This window comes from Theobroma cacao, chromosome 8 (assembly GCF_053813885.1).
Source record: "Theobroma cacao isolate CCN51 chromosome 8, ASM5381388v1, whole genome shotgun sequence".
Classification (NCBI taxonomy): domain Eukaryota; kingdom Viridiplantae; phylum Streptophyta; class Magnoliopsida; order Malvales; family Malvaceae; genus Theobroma; species Theobroma cacao.
The window spans coordinates 10,547,394-10,568,625 of record NC_142646.1 but is presented as its reverse complement, the minus strand read 5'-3'; the positions used below and the strand labels follow the sequence as shown (position 1 = coordinate 10,568,625).

Genomic DNA, 21,232 nt, shown 5'->3' with positions numbered 1-21,232 from the left:
TCTATAGGCAGAATCTAGCCAATGGTGTGTGAGGATGAGGTTGACTTTATTTTAAGAGAATTAGATGGAAAAATGATGAATTATGAGGTTGAAAATTAAATGGGAATTTTTGGTGCAAAAAAATTGAAATTTTTACCCACTAGGGGTAAAAGCGTAATTTGTGGTCTGAACTGATCAATTGGACCACATTCACAGTCATTGAGGTATTGTGGATATAATTGGATAATTGAAATTGAAATGGATGGAATTGGAGTTGAATTGGAGATTTTAGAAATTTACACCGTGTATAGGCGAGTTAGGTCGGATACTGTGATTAAGCGATTGTCCAAACATTTCACACCCTATCTAGTGCATACGCATGGATAAGAGCCTGAAATAATAGATATTGATTTGACACAAATTATTGAATTTTTTGTGTCATGTATTGTGGATAGGTGGTGAGCTATCTGATACGGGTAAAAGACTACACTCGAGGATCGAGAATAAGAGTATATCTACTCCTAGTACAGTGAGTAAACTTACTATCGTCTTAATTATCTAGAGTATATTTATTTAATTATGTGATTTTATGAAAAAATGGTTTAATTGTAAAATTATTGTGTTTTATGGGAAAATGAGATTTTATAAAATAATTTTATAAAATTTTTGAAAATTTAATAATGATTTCAAAAATAGAGTAATTGGAGACCTATACTATGATTGTGTTGTTTATCCATGATTTTACATTAAATGGCTTATGATAAATGTGGGTATGACTGGTTATTTTTACGATTTAAAGAATATGTGAACTGCTTTGATTTGCCTTGAATGTGTTAAGTGAGCCATGTCATACTATTGTGATTTTATTGGTTGGTGGATTATAAAGTGGACACTGCAGTGGCGGGGGTTCCGTGGGCCAGCCTAATTAGAGGGGCACGGTTCCCAATTATTGAGCTTACCTCGATTGGAGAGGCGCGTAGGATAACTCCCAAGGTAGGATTTGAGTACACTTCACGCTGGCCACCATGTGAAACTGGGACTTAGCCAACGTCAAGGAACGGCTGTGTTGTCAGAGGTGAAATGTGTTTGTGTGTGTGACAATAAACAGCCTTGGCGGTCTCGGTAAGATGCCTTCGCGGGGTATCCCCGAGAATAAATTTTTGACAAGGGCCAAGTTTTTGAAAAGTGCATAAGCCATGTTGAGTAATTGGATGAAATCCAATTATTTATAAGGGTTGGGATGAATTATTTTAATTGTCTCCTATTACTCGGCTTTAGATTATTTTGATGATGTCTGTCTACTCACTGAGATTATGTAATCATAATCTCACCCCTTTTCCTATCCATTTTTCTGGCTCAGGACAATTTGTTGATAGTTGATTAAGACGAAAATTAATCTCGGATTTGCATCCTAGAAAGTAAGGGTTCATAGCCCTACATCTTCTTAGTCAGTTGGGGGCCTACTTGTCACTATAAAAGTAATTTTATTCTTCAGTTATTTGATTTAAAGTATGTATGAATATATTTAGCTTTTACACCATGTTTTTGGCGAGTTTCGATATTTTTGAAGAAAAATGACGAAAATGCCCCTGTTAGCCAGAAAGTAATATTTTATTGTTTTGATTTGGAAATGACTTATGATTTTTTTGAAATGTGAGATTTAATAACTGTCGCTCACTGGGGAGATGCGGAAGCTGATGCTAAGCCTTGCGGGGTTTCGATCGGCATTCGGGGTAATGAGTGCCTATCGGGACGTAGCGGCGGTTGTCACGGGCTCGATGGGAGTTTTGGGTCGTGACAAACTCATATAAAGAAAATATAAAAACTTGACAAAGATGACAAAAGTTATAAACATTAATATTTTCAACCCCACAACTTCTTGAAAATGCTAATATGACTAAATGATAAAACAAAAAAAAATTACAAAATACAGTGAAATAATAAAAATTGTCTTATCAACAAGACTAAAATGAAATATGTAAATATCATATAAATGTTATGGCCATATGCCCATAGAATCAAAAATTTGCATGAAGTAAGAGATGGTAGAGGAGATAAACATAGATTCGGACTAGAAATAACAAATTAAAAAAATGTAAATATCATGTAAATGGTATGGTTATATATCAACAATATTACCGCTTTAATTAAAGAGCTGGTACCATATATATGCATTAGATTAGAGTGAGAGAAATAACAGACGATTATAATGATGTAGTCTAAATATTCTTTATGGCCTATGAGCATAAAAATAAATGTTTTAATTAGTCTTTTAACACTTAAAACCGATAAATCATGTCATGTTATTTCAGAGTGTCTTCTTCTATTATGATGCAGTCTAAATCTTCTTTATGGCCTATGAGCACAAAAATAAGTGTTTTAATTAGTCTTTTAACACTTAAAACAAATAAATCATGTCATGTTATTTCAGAGTGTCTTTAAAGTAACAATCCAAATAAATAATTAATAATGTTTTATGATATAAGAAAATGAAAAAGATATGTTTTAATTAGCCTCCACAAATGAATTGCAAAAACTAAAGAAAAAATGTTTTAAAAGAAGAATAAAAAAAATAATGAATCATTAATATTAATCTAAACTATGATTATTTAGAAGGAACAAAGGAAGGATTTAAGAGAATTTAGATCGAACCATACGTAGGTAATTTGGATTATGTGCTTAGTTAGAAAAACATTCAAGATCATGACACGTTGAATGAGTATAAAAATGAAGTACTGAAAGAAAAACATTTTTGTCACAACCCGAAACTCCCATCGGGCCCGTGACAACCGTCGCGACATCCCGATAAGCACTCATTACCCCGAATGCCGATCGAAACCCCGCAAGGCTTAGCATCAACTTTCACATCTCCCCGGTGAGTGACAGTTATTAAATCTCGCATTTCAAGAAATCATAAGTTGTTTCCAACTCAAAACAATAAAATATTATTTTCTAGTTCACAGGGGCATTTTCGTCATTTTTTTTTGAAATTTCGAAATCCGTAAAAATGTAATATGTAAGTGGAAACACATATTTCATGATTTAAATTAAATTTTGAAGTCTAAAACATTCGTTTAAAGTAAAATTATAGCTATTTGAATATAATAAAAACATTAAATAAAATATTCTATTTTCTTAAAACATAATATTTTCAAAGTCTTCCTAAAATAACTTTTGTAGCATAAGTGTAAAATAAATTTATTCATATAGTAATAACGATAATTAAAGTATGAAATTTCGTTTACAGTGACACGTGTGCCTTCAACTAACCAAGAAGGTGTAGAGCTGCGAACCCTTACTTCCTATGATGCAACTCCGAGATTAATTCTCGTCTTAATCAACTATCAACAAATTGTCCTGAACTTGAAAAATGGATAGGAAGAGGGGTGAGATTAAATAATCCCAGTGAGTAAACAATTACCATCAAAAGTATCTAAAGCCGAGTAGATGGAGACAATATAAAAACGTTATATCTCAATAATGTTCATAACACAAAATTCGTTTCAATCTATACCAAATAATTTCTTTTCATCAAAATTTCCCGGCTTATGAATTTCTTAAACTTGGCCCCTGCCAGAATCATTCTCGCGAGTACCTTCATCAAGGTATCCCACTAAGACCACCAAGGCTGTTCAATGACCCATACCCATAAACATGTTTTCACATCTGACACACAGCAGTTCCTTCGCGTTGGTTGGGTCTCACTCTCACATGGTGGCCCGAACGTGAGGTGCACTCAAATCATACCTCAGGAGATATTTCACCCAACATCTCCCCCCGGAGGTAAGTATATAATTGAGTTATCGTGCCCCTCTCATAAGCAGTCCACGGAAACCCCCACCACTGCAGTGACCGTGAGGTTCATTTAAATCTTACCTCAGGAGATACTTCATCCAACATCTCCCCCCGGAGGTAAATATATAATTGGGTTATCGAGCCCCTCTCATAGGCAGTCCACGAAAACCTCCACCACTGCAGTGACCGTTTAATATACCACCAGACCCATAAAAATTCCAGTAGCATAATATGGCGAATAAAATGTAATCCAGTCTACCGAGACCAATCCAAAACTATTCATATATTTCATGCCAACCCCAAAAATTTAGCCATCATGCTACCATAGTGTCATAAGCCCCAATTTCAATAACATATAAAATCATAAATTTCAACACAGTCTCCATATACTCAATTTTCCCAAAACAATATTTGATTTCAAAATCAATATAAATTTCATTTTTATTAAAAAATATTTTAATTGGAAAACATAATATTTTATAATTTAAGCTCACCATTCAATAAAAACATCAAACAAGTATAATTACTCTAGATATTTAAGATGATAAATTGTCCACTCACAGTTCTAGGAATCGATGTACTCCTAATCCCAGTCTTCAAGCATAATTTCTGTACTTTTACCAGTGTAATTTGCTCAACACCTATCCACAATGTACAATACATAATTCACCACATCAATGCTTGACCATTATAAAATCAATTCAGGCTCGATATATATGCATGATATGACATGCAACTTATCCGACTACCGCTTAAATGCGGTGCTGACCTAATTCGGCCTATTACCCGAGTAAACGTCCAATTTAATCTCAAATTAATTTTTTTCAGTTTCTATACCTCAATTGCACCCAAATTGACTTAATGTTCCTCAGTGTGGTGCAAATTATCAGTCTCGATAGCAAATTACGAAAATACCTTTAGTGGGTAAAAATTCGTATTTTTGCTTCGAAAATTCTCATTATTTTTCTAGGCTCATAATTTATCATTATTCATCATAATTCCTCAAATAAACATCAAGATCAGCAGCTAATATTCCCCTAGAAAATTCAGCCAATAATGGTAATGGAGGAAAATAAATTCTTTTCTTGTTGTTTTGTTCCTAAATATGCCAAACTAACTTAAAACACTAACATAACTTAGAATCAAATTAATCTGACAAGTTTTTCTCTCCTAACCCATTTTTTTCAGAATTGAATTCATCCTCAAATCACATGATTCAACCATGGAAAATGATGGGAAATGCATAGAAATGATAAATCTTAAGCTAAGCTTGAAAAATCATACTTTTAAACACTTGATTCCTTGAAAAATCACACTTTTTCTTTGAATTTTCTCACTCTAGGGTTTGTTCTTATTTCTCTCTCTCTCCTGCTGATTTTGGCTGACCATCCCAATGAAGAATTCTGGAATTTTCAAGCCTTTTAATAGGCTTAATAAAATATTATTATTTTATTTACCTTTTGAATATTTTATTATTTTATTTTTTTCTAGCCATCTTTTTGACTTTCTTTTTTGACCACTCAATCCTCTTCACTTATCCATGTCTTCCATGAAATTTCTAGACTTTTCCAAAGTTTTGGTGTAGTAAATTTTTAAAAATTACACTTTTGCCCTCGTAAAGTGAAAAATTACATTTTTACCCCAAAAACTGAAAAATTGCCCATAGACATATTTTTCATCCCTTATACTCATACCATTCTCCAATTTTTCAAATGTGATCTAAATTCTCTCAAAATCTTAAATTTTATCCGCGGGTGGAAAAATTACAATTTTACCCCTAAATAGTGAAAATTTCGGTTTGACTCCGAATTGATCCTCGAACTCCTAATTACCATTTTGAGTCATCCTTGAATTGTGAAACTCTTAATTTCACCTTAAAATTCCTATTTGAACTAGTTCGAGGCTTAATCGACTTAATGATACCATTAGGGGCAATATCGTCTTTTAACGATTTTTCGAACTTCCTAAATATACAAACATTCTATCGAGCATGTGAATGACATTATAATTATTTTACAAAGCAGGGTTTGACAATTTTGGTATATTGAAATTTGATTAAAGTATTAAAATAGTTTCAATACCCATTCGTTTTTGTCAATTTAGTCCTTGGACTCAAAATCTAGTCCATTTAGTCCCAAGATTTTGAAAATTGAAACAACTTAATTCCTCCCCCTTACACCGTTTAATTTTGCCATCAGAGGTGATGACGTCAACGTTGACATGTTAGATTTTGTTGACATATACATGAGGTGAGATAGAAATACTGATGTGGCAGTACCATGTCACTCTAACATGCTAACGTGATTGTGTCACATGACACTGATATGATGATGTGGCAACATTGACGTGGCAAATCGAGAAAAAAAATTTCTAAAAAAAAACGTCATAGGAACTAAATTGAATGAAAATGTAGAGTACAAGAACTAAATTGCACAAAATTGAGGTATTTAGGTACTAAATTGAACAAAAAAAATTCAAAATATACAAATATTTGAGTAGATGATATATATACTTATTAATATGTCAAATATTTTAGCATAAAAGATTTAAGATGTTAAGAAATAAATATAAATATTTTTTTACTTGATTATTTGATTTCATAATAAGTACATTAATTTATCTTATTTGCAAAAATTAAATTTGAATTCTCCTTCAATAAAAAAATTCTAATATTTTATAAAAATATTTTTATATTATTAAAAATTGCATTACACTAAAATCACTCATCCACGCAACCAACAAAGGAGATTATTTGATTTTCACATGGAAGGTAACATTGGTAAAGCGTTTTCCATTTTAGGAAAGTGGAATTTATTTTCAAACATCCTTAAATAGAAAAATGGACATTCAATTTGAAAAGGAGGAAGTATACCTCAATTTTGGTGTATTGGAATGGAGCAGAACATCTTCCTGTTTTCATCTAGTTACAGGAACCGCTGCTGTTCAGCAGCATTCTCTGCTAAGAATTTGAGCATCTTACTTGAAACTTGACTTATTTTGAAACAAGATGGGTTCCAACGTCTCAGTGAGCATTGCCTTCATATTTGAGGTCCCAAAATAGAGCTGAGTGTTTGGCATCGTGCTATGCATTGCTACATAACAGCTGAGATTTGACAAGAAAAAACTAAAAAGTGGGGAAAATTGAACAATGATGTTTACTGGAACAAAGGGGAAAAAAGAGAAGGAAATAAAAGGGAGGAGACAAGCTGTAGCTAAGTCAGGGTCAAGCTATCCATGGCAGAACTAGGGTGCAGGTGTATTTTCTTCAAACTTGTCAATTTTCGTGTTTAGGCTGGACCTGGAAGCATCAACCGGCTAAAAGTGTGGGTTGTACCATATTTTACCCTGAGGAATGCGTAACTATTGCTGTTGTGAAACCATTACAACTTTTGTATATAGTTTCTGGACACTGCCCAACTTGGCTATATCCAATATATATTAGCAAACTCCGAAAAATAATTAATCATGTGTAAATCAGATAATCTCCTTTGATGATATTGTGTGTAGATGAGTGATTTTAGTGTAATGCAATCTTTAATAATATAAAAATAATTTTATATAATATTCAAAAAAATTTTTATAAAAAGGGAATTTAGACTTAATTTTTGTAAAAAAAAAAATTAATGAACCTTATATGAAATCAAATAATCAAGTAAGAAAATATTAGTCTTTATTTCTTAAACAAAATTAAATTTTTTACACTTAAACATTTAGTTTATTAACAAGTATATATATCATATACTCAAAGATTTGTATTTTTAAAATATTTTTTGTTCTTTAGTTCTTAAATACCTCAATTTTATTCAATTTAATTCTTGTACTATACATTTTTATTCAATTTAGTCTTTATGATATGGTTCAGATTTTTTTTTGAAATTTTTTCTTGATCTATCTCTTCATCATGTCAGTGCCACATGGCACTACCATGCCAACATGTTAGAGTGATGTGGGAGCATTTCTATCTCACCTAATGGACACATCAGCAAAATCTGCCACGTCAATGCTAAATTCATCACCTTTAATGGCAAAAATTAGATGGTGTAAGGAAGAGGGACTAAATTATTCCAATTTTCAAAATCGAGAGATAAATTGACCAGATTTTGGGTAAAGGAGCTAAATTGACAAAAACGCATGGGTACAAAGACTATTTGAGTACTTTGCCATTAAAATTTATAGCCAAGTGGAACATATCAATGGTCACGAAGAATGAGAAATAAATAAAAAAATTAAAATAAGGACAATAACAAAGGAGTAGTAAAATTAAGAAAACTTAATATACAAACATGTTCATATAGTTAAAATAATTCATGAATCATTTATTAAGTCTTTTAATTATTATATTCCAAATTTATAATGTCGAGGTTAAATAGGAAAGTAATTGATGCTTGCAAATGAAACAAATAGACCATATAAAAAGTGACAGACATAAAGTAATAGCACATAAACTTGATGGATTAGATAATATAATAAACCTCTAAATAAATGTAATCGGACAAATATGTAAGAAGTGAAGAATGGAGTTATGAGCCTCGTAATAGAGTTATCAATGTAGCATTTAAATTGGAATTATTTGGACACAATAGTTGAGGAGAGAATATATTCATAAATTGCATGATTAATCAATAATGAGAGAATTATAATGCAACATGTAAATCATAATATTGAGAGTCAAGAAACAGAGGGAGAGAGAGTAGACTTGAAAATACCAAAGAAACCTGAAACTTGAAACTTGTAATCTAATACATGCAACTTCAAAAAATAAATTAAATAAAAAATCCACAATATATAATTATAGCCAAAACTACCTCCATCAACTTGAAGTTACTATCAACCAAAAAAATATCTCACCTTCAACCCCTTCCCCTTCATCCTTTCTATAGAACAATATTAAGAAGAAATCAAATAAGAATAGAATATTAAAATATGGTTGTATGTATAAATCTACCAACGAATTTAAACTTGTATAGAAGTAAAAGGATTGAAGTACTAACCATAAAAGTGGATAATTAGTATGAAATTGTATAGAAATAAAAGATATGAAGTACTAAATCATAAAAGATGAATCAATAATTTAAATGATTAAATGCTCAATTTGGGGTAAAAATTTTTGTGTTTTTGTTAATTTAGGAGCAAACGTTTCAATTGTAACAATCAAGGGCCAAACGTTTTCGATTCTTTACAATTAAGGGCTAAGATGAGAGGTCTCTGTCGCGTGTAGGACATGTGCATGACGTGGACGCTGATTTGGAAGGATAAGATATGAAAGGGTAGTTTTGTCAGAAAGTCTTTTTTGTCCAATCAAAACGGTTTAAATTATGGCGTGGCATGTAACAACCTTTTCATCATGGTGTATAACTATTAAAAGTTTTTCCTTAAAAAAAAAACAATTATAATTTTTAACATGGCGTGTAACAACTAAATCTTCAACATGATGTGTAACAACTATATTTTCAACATGACGTGTAACAACTATATTTTCAACATGACGTGTAACAACTAAATTTTCAACATAGCGTATAACAACTACATTTTTCAATGTGACGTATAACAACTATATTTTTCAATATGATGTGTAACAACTAAATTTTCAACATGGCATTAACAACTACATTTTCAACACAATTTTTTGTTGCTTATGATACACGCTCCATCCACCTATCAATTTAGCCTTTAATTGTAAGGAATCGAAAACATATGGACCTTGATTGTTACAATTAAAACATTTGGCCCTAAATTGAAAAAATGCCCAAATGTTTAGCCCCAATTTAACCATTTAGCCAATTTAAATTGATTCTCGAATCATTTGTTTTTTAAAAGTTATATCTTTTTTCTCATGTGTAGAGTAATAATATGTTTAAATTATTATCACCAAGTCAAAGGAAATATCAACAAAACAAATTAAATTGAATAATGGAAAAACTCAATCCTACCCATGTGAAACCCCACCTTGATGTAGGAGAATGAATTAGAAACTCCTTAGGTGAGCATGTAGATTTCATGTTTTGAACATTAAACTTAGTTTTAACCTTCAAAAAAGAATTCATTGTTACCTTGGTTGGCTGCCATTGTTGAAGCAAAAATTTTCTAAGTCTGGAATGAGTCAAAATATGTGATTTTTAAAATAATCTTTTGAAAATAAAAAATAGCGATAATGGTTCCCTTGATATTTAGATGACCAAAAATGATTTTTTTTTAATTTTTTGGAGCATGTTTGTTATGGTACAAGAGAGCTGTAAATTTAATTTCCATCAAACTTTTTCGAGTTTGTTCGTGAAACCAAAATTTAGATTTTGATTCTCTTAAATTTTGATTTTTTTGATATTTTTATTGAATCTAAATGAGGGAGTGTTTGCTTATTTACATTAAATATCTTAAGTAAATGGGGAGTAGAAAGAAAAGAAATAAAAATGAGGACATTTACTTAAATAATATTAAATGTAAATAAGCTTAGGCCTGTTAAGGACACCCAAAGTGCATTTTAGACAAAATTTATCGATAGATGTTCATCATCTATCGATAGATTAAACCCATAAAGTCTTTAAAGAGAATTGAAGAACATTTATCGATGAATGTTCAACATCTGTCGATAGATGTTCAACATCTATCAATAGATCGAGTTTATCTATTGATAGATGGACACATTTATTGATAGATAGCAACCCGAAAGCTTTTTAAAAGGACCCTAAAGCCTATCTATCGATAGATGACCAAATATATTGATAAATGATACCAATTTTTGAAAAAAATAAAAGAAAGCAATTAGGTATTTTCACACTCCAAATTATAAATATGACCCATTTTTTGAGGGTTTTTCATTCCCAGCCATTTTCCATTAGTTTTTTGTCAACTCTAAGCTGTCTTAACACATCTTCCAACCTAAATCACCACTTTTGGAAGATTGAAGATAGGGTTTTGGGTTTTTCAACAAAGGTGATGTTTTTCAACTTTGAATCTTTAAATCTATGGTTTTCCAACTCTTAAAAAATACTATTTTGTGCTCAAATTTTTATTAGTCTTTCAAGCTAAAGAATTTGGTGATTTTTCACATAAATTAGAGCTCACCCAAGGTAATGAAAAATAAGTTTAAGAATTTCCAACTTTAGTTAGTGAAACGCAGTGGGTTTAGTTAGCTTTAGACAAACTCGGTTAGTTTCGAAAAGGCCTAGAAGGATTATTATGTGGTTAATAGTTTGAGTAATGATTGTTTAATATTTTAGGAACAGTCAAAAACTCCGCGAGTACGTTTGGTTGGTGAAATAAACAGGAATGAAATAGAATAGTTATTATGTGAGAATAGAATGAGGTAGGAATATAATAGAATAGTTATTACTTAGTTTGGTACAACAAATGAAATAGAACATAAATAATTATTATGACTTATTGTAGTATTTGGTTGGTAACAATAACTTTAGAATAAGAGAGGAATAGAAAATAAAAAGACAAAAACACCCTTTATTCTTTATATGACTATTTATTTTTATTAGATTTTTTTAATATTAATAGTTTAGAATTTAATTAAAATATTAATAATTAATAATTTAAATATTAATATTTTATTTATAATTTAATCATTAATATTTTAAAATATTAATATTAATATTTAATTTAATTATTATTATGATTAATTTTTATTTTATTTTATTTTTTAAATATTAATAATTGATAATTTATTTAAAATATTAATAATTGACCATTTAAATATTACTATTTCATTTATAATTTAGTCATTAATATTTTAAAATATTAATATTTTATATAATTTAAAAATTATTATGATCAATTATTTTATTTTGTTTTTAAATATTAATAATTAATTAATTATTTAAAATATTAATAATAGATAATTTAAATATTAATATTTTATTTAGAATTTAATCATTAATATTTTAAAATATTAAAATTTTATTTAGTTTAAAAATTATTACAATTAATTTTTTACTTTATGTTATTTTTTAAGTATTAATAATTGGTAATTTATTTAAAATATTAATAATTGATGATTTAATTATTAATATTTTATATATAATTTAAATGATATTATGCTTATTTATTTTTAAATAGTAATAACTTATAATTTATTTTATTAATAATTGATAATTTAAATATTAATATTTTATTTATAATTTAATATTTAATATTTTAAAATATTAATATTTTATTTATAATTTAATATCAATATTTTAAAATATTAATATTTTATTAAAAGTTAGAATCAAGGGAGAGAAGGAGGAGAGAGAGAAAAATAATATTTTATACAAATAGAGTTGTAATTTTTCGAACTTGTAAGGGGTATTTTGGTTTTTATTATTTTTTAAGTTTATTCCTCAACCATGGGGAAAGTGATATTAACTATTCCTTAGTTTTGGAGGATTTTAGAGAATAGCCATTCCTATGGAATGGTTATTCCTTGGACTATTTCTTAACCAAATAAAGGAATCAAAAATCCTTCAGAATAAAGCCATTCCCTAAACTAAACATGCTACAAGGAATGCACTAGAGTAAAGCCTTGCTTGTTGGTAAAGGTTGACATTTCGAAGGTGAGTGGATACACCTTTCAAGTACTTTAATATTGTAAAGCAAGCATGAATTTATTTGTGATGATTTATTTTGCATAATGAAATGCTATTTTCATGTTGACTTTTCAAAGGTTTTGAATACTATGTTTATAACATTAAATCAAAATGTTTATATCCAAATGTTTTCAAAGAAGTTTTCAAATCTATTATGTCTATAAATATTCTATTATATATTCGTTTTCAACAAGGGAAGAAAAGCCCTTTCAAATATTTTGCTTCAAAAACTTCAATTCTATTAAGATAGGAAAAGAGAAATGTGTAAAGACTTATGGGTATTTAGGTAGAGTTAGACGTACCCACCCTTAAACTTATGATATGCTTTACGTGAGAAATATTTGAATGTGTGAAACATGGTTCTTTGGGATAATATGTGATGTAGTTCCACACACCCTATAGGAAAGTTTAAAAGTTTAGCATGAGTTTACTTGAGATGATTATGTGTTGGAAATATATTGATATATGAGATAATGCTTTGTATAAATATGTTTCTAGCGTTTCCACATGGTGTGAGGCAACATTCCACACGTGGTGAATGAGTCTAGTATGATGGATGATGGCATTTTACACGGTGTGAGGTAATATTCCACATGTGGTGAATGCGTATAGTATGATGGATGATGGCGTTCCACATGGTGTGATGTAATATTACACACGTGGTGCTAAGGACCAATGATATGTATGGAGCAATCCCCATTATATGATGGCGACACTAAACATGAGTGAGGCCAATGTACCACTCACCAAGGCCCAAACGTGGGCTAGGACCAAGTAAGCATCCTTTTTGCATTCATGATTATTTCATATTACTCTTGTTATTGTGATGTTACTTGTGGTTGCTTCTTATGCTCGAATGTTTGATGGAATGGTAGGTTAAACATTAAGTTGTAAGATAGCCAAGATAGATTACTAGATAGAATAAGTTCCAATGCATTGGTTGAGTTTTATGGATTGGATAGTAATCATTGGGTTAGATAGATTGATAAATGATTACTTGAGTTATATGGATTGGGAAATGATTACTAGAGTTATAGATGAGAGCCATCTATCGATAGATTTGGCTATCTAGGGATAAATCTGCTCATCTATCCATAGATGTTCTTCAGGGCAGCTTTGGTAAAACCTTTCCGAATTGTGTCTATCAATAAATGAAGAAAATTTATCGATAGATAGGCTTCAGTAGGCAAAAATAAACCTTAGAAACATGTCCAATTGGACTCCTTTTAACACCAAACTTATCAAATCATCTTAATGCATCAAAACATGAAATTTTTTCAAGATTAAAACATAGTTTTGAATGCTCAAAACCCAAAATCATCTCAAAACATTAAAAAAAAAATTTCTAAGTACAAAACTAAATTTCAAGTGTCTAAAATATAAATTTAACTTGCTCATTTAAGGATTTTCTAATATAGCAATCCTACATTAGGGTGGGGTTTTACATTTTCTCCTTTTATGACAATTTGTCCTCGAATTTAACTAATGCACTAACCTTTGTGGAATAAGTGTGGATACTTTGCTTGCATGTCATCCTCAGCTTTCCCAGTGACTTCTTTGCTTATGTGGTTGCACCATCGGACCTTAACTAAGGCCATCTCTTTGGAGCGTAACTTAGTTACTTGCTTATCTAAAATGGTTATTAGTGCTTCTTCGTAGCTTAAGTCGTCTCTCAACTATAAGGACTTATGTTGAATCATGTGAGAAGGATTTGGTTGGTACTTTCATAGTACCAAAACTTGAAACATGGGATGAACGTTAACAAGATCTGACAAAAGTGCTCATTGATAAGTTACCACGCTATCTTTCTCAAATATCTCAAATGGTCTAATATACCTTGGGCTCAACTTACTCTTTTTGTAGAACCACATAATGCCTTTGGTTGGAGAGACCCTCAAGAACACATGGTCACCAACCTCAAACTCTAGCTCTCGGTATTTATGGTTGCCATATGACTTCTGGTGACTTTGTGCTGTCAACATTCTTCCCTAATCAACTGTATCTTATCAATTGTTTCTTGAACTAATTTTGATCCAAATAACTTCTGCTCCCCAACCTCAAACCAATTTATGGGTGATCTACATCTCCACCCGTATAAAGCATCATAAGGCGCCATTTGAAACTAGCCTGAAAGTTATTATTGTAGACAAACTTAATCAATGGCAAGTGTTGATCCCAACCAACTTTAAAGTTTATGACACAAGCTCTCAACATATCCTCTAGTGTCTAAATGGTCCTCTCAGATTGTCTATCTGTTTGTGGGTGGAAAATAGTACTAAAACTCAACTTGGTTCCTAAAGCCTCCTGTACCTTTCCCCAAAATCAACTAGTTAACTATGTATCTCTATTTGACATTACAGCAACGAAACTTCATACAAATGCACTATCTCATCAATGTACAATTTGGCGTATTGTGCTGCTCCATAGGTAGTCCTCATTGGTAGAAAATGTGTGGACTTGGTCAGCCTATCCACAATCACCTAAATAGAATCATACCCCTTACTCGTCTGAGGTAGCCTAGTCACAAAATCCATAGAGGTATGCTCCCATTTCCAGTCGGGAACATGCAAAAGCTGTAATAGTTTGGCAAATCTTGGATGCTCAGCCTTAACCTGTTGGCACACTAGGAAATTGGCCACAAACTTGGCCACATCTCTCTTAAGGTCTTTCCACTAGTACATTTCCTTCAAGTCATGGTATAGCTTGGTTGTGCCTAAATGAACTACATATGCTGCCACATGGGCTTCCTCCAAGATCTCCAATTTCAAATCATTGATATCTAGCACATACACTATAAATCCATATCGGATTAATCCATCGGTGCCTTTAGTAAATATTTGCCCTTTCTTCCCTTAAGGATCCTCTAAAGCCTTTTCCACAAAATCATTCTTACTTTAGGCTTCCTTCATGCAATCCATTAACATTAGCTTCACTCTAAAATGGGCTAATAATGCATCGGTATCATGAACCTTAAATTGTATGCCCATATCGCCTAATTTGTGCATGTATTGCGCCAATGATCTTCTCTCTATAGAGATGTGGCCTAAACTTCCCATTGATTTTCAGCTCAATGCATTTGCCACCACATTGGCTTTATCAGGATGATACAATATAATACAGTCATAATCCTTAGACAACTCCATCCATCGACGTAGCCTAAGGTTGAGATCTTCGTGCTTAAAAATATACTTGAGACTTTTATGATTTGTGTAAATATCACAAGTCTCCCCATACAAGTAGTGTCTTCATATCTTCAAGGCAAATACTATAGTGACCATCTCTAAATCATGTGCAGGGTAATTTTACTAATGCTTCTCAATCTGTCAAGATGCGTACATAATCACATTGCCATGTTGCATCAAAACACACCTCAGTATTACCCGTGATGCGTCGTAATAAACCATAAAACCCCTTGAACCACATGGTAAACTCAACACTGGAATTATGGTACGTAAAGTCTTGAGCTTCCTAAAACTTTCCTCTCATGCATTTGTCCATGTAAACTTAACACCCTTTTGTGTCAACTTGGTCATAGAAGTAGCAATCTTAGAGAAATCCTTAACAAATCTCTTATAGTTTCCAATCAGCTCTAGAAAACTATGTATCTCAATCATTGAAATAGGCCTTGGCCATTTCTTGACTACCTCAATCTTCTTTGGGTCCACCATCATCCCATTCTTAGATACTATGTGGCCTAAGAAGCTAACACTATCAAGCCAAAACTCACACTTGGAGAACTTGGCATATAGCTGGTGCTCCCTTAACATCTGTAGCACAATCTTTAAGTGCTGCTCATATGCTTCCTAACTCTTCAAATACCCTAAGATATCATCAATGAACAAGACCATAAACTTATCGAAATTGGGTTTAAATACCCTGTTCATCATATCCATAAAAGTTGTAAGGGCATTAGTGAACCCAAATGACATAACCAAAAACTCATAATGACCATACCTTGTGCGGAATGTAGTTTTAGGTATGTCTACACCTCTAATCCTCAACTAGTGATACCTTGATCGTAAATCAATATTAGAGAAGCACTTAACCCTTTGTAACTAATTAAACAAATCATCGGTATGTGGGAGGGGATACTTGTGCTTGATTGTTATTTTGTTGAACTGTTTGTAGTCTATACAAAGTCTCATCGAACCATCTTTCTTTTTCATAAAAAATACCAGTGCACCCTATGGAGAGACACTTAGGGGAATGAAGCCCTTGTCTAATAAATCCTACAACTGATCCTTTAGCTCCTTAAGCTCAATTAGTGCCATCCAGTATGGTGGTATAAAAATTAGATGGTGTCCTACACCAAGTTTATGCAAAATTTAATTTTTTGCTTTGGAGGTAATCTGGGTAACTCCTTTAGGAATACATCTATGAACTCCCTCACAATAAGTACATTTGCCACACTAATTGCCTTTACTTAGGTGTCTATCACCATAGCAAAAATATCCTCAATATCCATGTCTCCTTAAGTGACTAATAGTCATGGCCGATATCATGTTACTTGAGGCCATGCTACGATTTCCCTATATATAAAAAGATGTCTCTCTAAGATATTTAAATGTAACCTTTTTGTGGTGACAATCCATGCTAGCGTAGTTGGGAAATAACTAATCCATCCCAAGAATCACATCAAACTCAAGCATGTCCATCAGAATTAAATTTGCTCAAGTGTCTCTTTCCTTAACTTAGACCATGCAAGCTCTATGCCTATATTCGCCCGAAACACATGTCTTAAGGGTGTGAAAACTACCAAGTCTTGTTCCCTCGTGCAACGCTCAATACCTAGTCTAGATGCAAAGTATGTAGATACAAAAGAATGTGTAACATTAGGGTCATACAATACATGTGAATCAATAAAACAAATGGGTAGTATATCTATAACAACTGCATTAGATGCCTGCGCATCTTGTTGAGTCAAAGCATAAACTTTAGCCTTGTCACAGCCTAATTTTCGAGCCATGACTGGCGCAAGGACCCAACAGGCATAGCCCACTAGGCCCTAGCAAGCCTTCTTGTATGAATCTGTACATTAGTCCATGTATCATCCATACTCCCTTTTTAAGATCTATAAATCATAATGTTCAATTAATAACTTCATTGAAATCAATTAAAAAATCCAGGTATATACTCATAATGGTATTCATTAATCGGAATATACATAAATAGTTTGCCAAACAATTCTAAGCAAGTTACATCTAGTTTACATGTACACATTCAAAGACTCTGACCGTCAGCGGAGTGACTTTGGGCGTGGGTGCTAACACTTAGTATCATGACAAACCTAGCGAGCAATGGATAGGGAGGAGCACCTCGTCCTAGGATCCAGTCACCTTTAACTCAGAGAACCTAAAACATGAAGTTTAAAAACGTGAGTATAAACCCAGTGAGTGAACATAAGAAGGGAATAAGCAACGATAAGGAAAGTTGATAATCATGATGCATTTATTTGAAAACAATGCAACTTAGTTCAAGTTCTTATTAAAATCCCTCCATTTAACCCTTGGTTGTAAAATTATTTAATGATGAAGGAACCGTGTTCGGCATGAAATTGGAAAGAGAGGAAATTTCTAGCAATCATCCAAGCAAGGTAGCATAAATAGCATGTTTCTCGCTGCAATAAAATCAATTTGCAAGTCAATGGGAAATTTTCAAGATTCCTTATGTGCATCTCACCCAGCTCATGTGCATCCCACCACATCATGCACATAGTCGGACATCCCATATCGCCTAGCTCATGTGCATCCCACCACATTGTGCACATAGCAAAACATCCCATCTCACCTAGCTCATGTGCATCCCACCACATTGTGCAAATAGCCGGACATCCCATCCATCTCCCTCACCACCGTCATCACCGGCAAGTGCACACTTACCCCTCACATGCACAGTTGCATTTGTCGCAAAATGGTACCATTTATGACATAGTATATATATATATATATTGTCACGACCCGGAACCTCCCTCAGGCCCATGACAATCGCCGCGACGTCCCGATTGACACTCATTATCCGGAATGCCAACCGGAACCCCGCAAGGCTTACATATCAGTTTCTTTCCTTTCTTGTGAGCAATCATTGTTAGATATCGAGTTTTTAGAGAATATATACTATTTTAGATCAAAAACAATCAAAATAAAATTTTCGCCACATAGGGGTATTTTGGTCATTTTTTTCTCAAAAATTTCAAAACTGGCTAAAACGTAATGTACAAGTACAAAATACATAATTCATATTCAAAATGAGTTTAAAAGTCTAAAATTTTCATTTAAAACGAAATTACGGTTATTTGAATAAAATAAGAAAATAAAAGAAATATTAAGGGAAATATTCTATTTTCTTATAAAACAATATTTATAAAGTTATACGTGAATAATTTTTATAGCGTAAAAGCTAAATAAATTTATACATACTGAAATACAGTAAGCCAAAATATTTAATTTAATTTACAATAACTAGAGGGCCCCCGAATAAACAAAAGTAAAGAGGACTGTGAACCTACGGTTTGGAAAATGCAGATCCAATAGTAGTCCTCGATGAGATCAGCTATCTACAGTCTATACTGAACCTGAAATGGGTGGAAAGGAGTTGGGTGAGATTTTGCAATCCCAATGAGTAAACAGACATTATCATAAATATCTAAAGGCGAGTAAAATGGAGGCAAGTTTAAACAATAAATTTCAACCCATTTCATAATGTTTTCAATTTATTTCTTAAACCATAAAATATTTGTAATTTACCAAAACAATTGTTAAGGCTTATGTCTTTTATTAAAACAAGGCTCAAGCCAAAACTAATCCTCGGGGATACCTTTGCCGAGGCATCTAACCGAGTCCGCCAAGGGTGTTAAAATATTCACACGTGAAACACATTTTTATTTTTAAAACCAGCCGTTCCTTGGCGTTGGCCGAGTTACACATTCACGTGGGGGTTCGACGTGAAGTGAACTCTAATACTACCCCAGGAGTTACCCTCCTCGCCTCTACAACCGGAGTAACTATATAACTGGGTTTACCGTGCCCCTCTAATAGGCAGTCCACGGAAACCCATCACTGCAGTGACTAACCCACCAATTTTAATAAAATTTCGACAGTATAACGTGGCTTTTATTTATTTATCCAGCATGCATAGTAAAACAACTTACATAAATTTCCCAATGCATTCACAAAATATAGCCACATATACTCATTTCTCATAAGCCATTCCTAGGAAAATATATATTTTTCAAGTCAATTTGTAGCCTCTAATTACTCAATTTCATAATCAATACAATATATTTTTATTTGTCACATTTATTCCTAAAATATCAAAGATCCCGTTTTAATCTCGTTCTCATTTCATAAAATACATAAAGGGCATTTAAAAATAAACTCTAGATAATTTACAATAATAATAAGTTTACTCACCGTTTGTACAAAATAAAAGCTTTCTAAGCGCCCCGATCACTACTCGTCGGGTACGACTTCTTTGCCTTTTCCGGAAGGCTCTCCTCCTAGACACATTACAAAAATTTACACAATTCATCACATTGATGCTAAATCACTATATAATTAACTTAAATCCTATACTAATGCATGGTATGAAATGCAATAGCCTAAAACGGCTTAAATGCGGTATTAACCTATTTTTGGCACTTTGCCCGATAAATTGCTAACGCGCTCCATTTTAGCTCTAAATCATCCCATTCTCTCTCCAACATTTCTAACCATTAAATATCAGCCAATAACCTTCTAAAAACAACAAAATCAGCTCACTCCCTTCCTTGAAAAATTCGGCCAAAAATGGGACATTAACTCGGTTAATTTTCTACTTTGTTTTTCTATCACGTTTAATCGTTTTTCATCATTTTCTCTTCATTTCCCTTAGAATAAAATCAATTCATCATCATTGTACAGCATTGAGCATCCAGCCAAGAGTGGGTATTGTGAAAATTTAATGATTTCTTGCCCAATTTAATTTCTAAACACATTTAACTAACTAAAACTATCAATTTAACTAAAAATCAAAACCTAAAAATTTCAATTTCTCTCTCCTAGAATTTCGTCCAGCCCTTGATATCACTTTTTGATCTCTCTCCTCAAGCATGCTAAATGGAAATAAAGGCATAGGAAAGGTAGAAATCAAGCTAAAATCGAAAAATCTTACCGTTAGACGCGTAAACGGTCGAAAACCGCGAATTTCTCTTTGAATTTTCTTGTTTCTCTTTGGTTTTTCTTTTCTTCTTCCTTTCCTCTCTATTTCCTCTCTTTTTCTTCCTTATGGCCGGCCAGCACTCAAAATTTGGGTTTAAATGGCTGACTTTTCATTAAAATAATATTATTTCATTAAAAAATGCCATGTGTCACTTTCCCATTGGCCCATTTTTAAAATTTCATCCATTTGTTTCCAAATTTTCACCATACACTTGTCTCATATATTCATAGCTTAGATAAAATTCTCAGACTCATCCAAAGTCTCGGTGGAGTAATTTTTGCAATTTACACTTTTGCCCCCGTAAAAGTCAAAAATTACATTTTTGCCCCAAAAATTGAAAAATTGTCCATAGACATATTTTTCACCCCTTATACTCATACCATTCTCCAATTTGTCAAATTTGATCTAAATTCTCTCAAAATCTCAAATTTTGTCCATGGGTGGCAAAATTACGATTTTGCCCCTACACTCCAAAAATCACCAGAATTAAACTTTTTCACTTCCTATCATTAAATTATACTCCAAATAGTTAATCTTGGTCAAAAATTTCACTCCATGATCAAATTATTATCTTAGGTGGCAAAATGACGATTTTGCCCTTAAATATCAAAATTTCTAATTTTACCCCAAATGAAGCCTCGAACTCCGAACAATCATTTTTAGTCATTCATGGACTATAAAATATTAAATTT

At 32.1% G+C, this 21,232-nt stretch overlaps 1 long non-coding RNA gene across 1 annotated transcript in view; it reads right to left on the bottom strand.

Annotated features, from left to right (window-relative positions):
• Positions 1 to 20,614, bottom strand: part of LOC108663055 (uncharacterized) — an 81,527-nt gene extending 60,913 nt beyond the window's left edge. Inside the window, exons 1-3 of the long non-coding RNA XR_016027924.1 lie at positions 20,493 to 20,614; positions 19,754 to 19,839; positions 18,850 to 18,915 (exon numbers count right to left, since the gene is read on the bottom strand). This is a non-coding gene — a long non-coding RNA (uncharacterized LOC108663055). The remainder of the gene's footprint in view (positions 1 to 18,849; positions 18,916 to 19,753; positions 19,840 to 20,492) is intronic.
• Between the last annotated feature and the right edge of the window lie 618 nt (positions 20,615 to 21,232).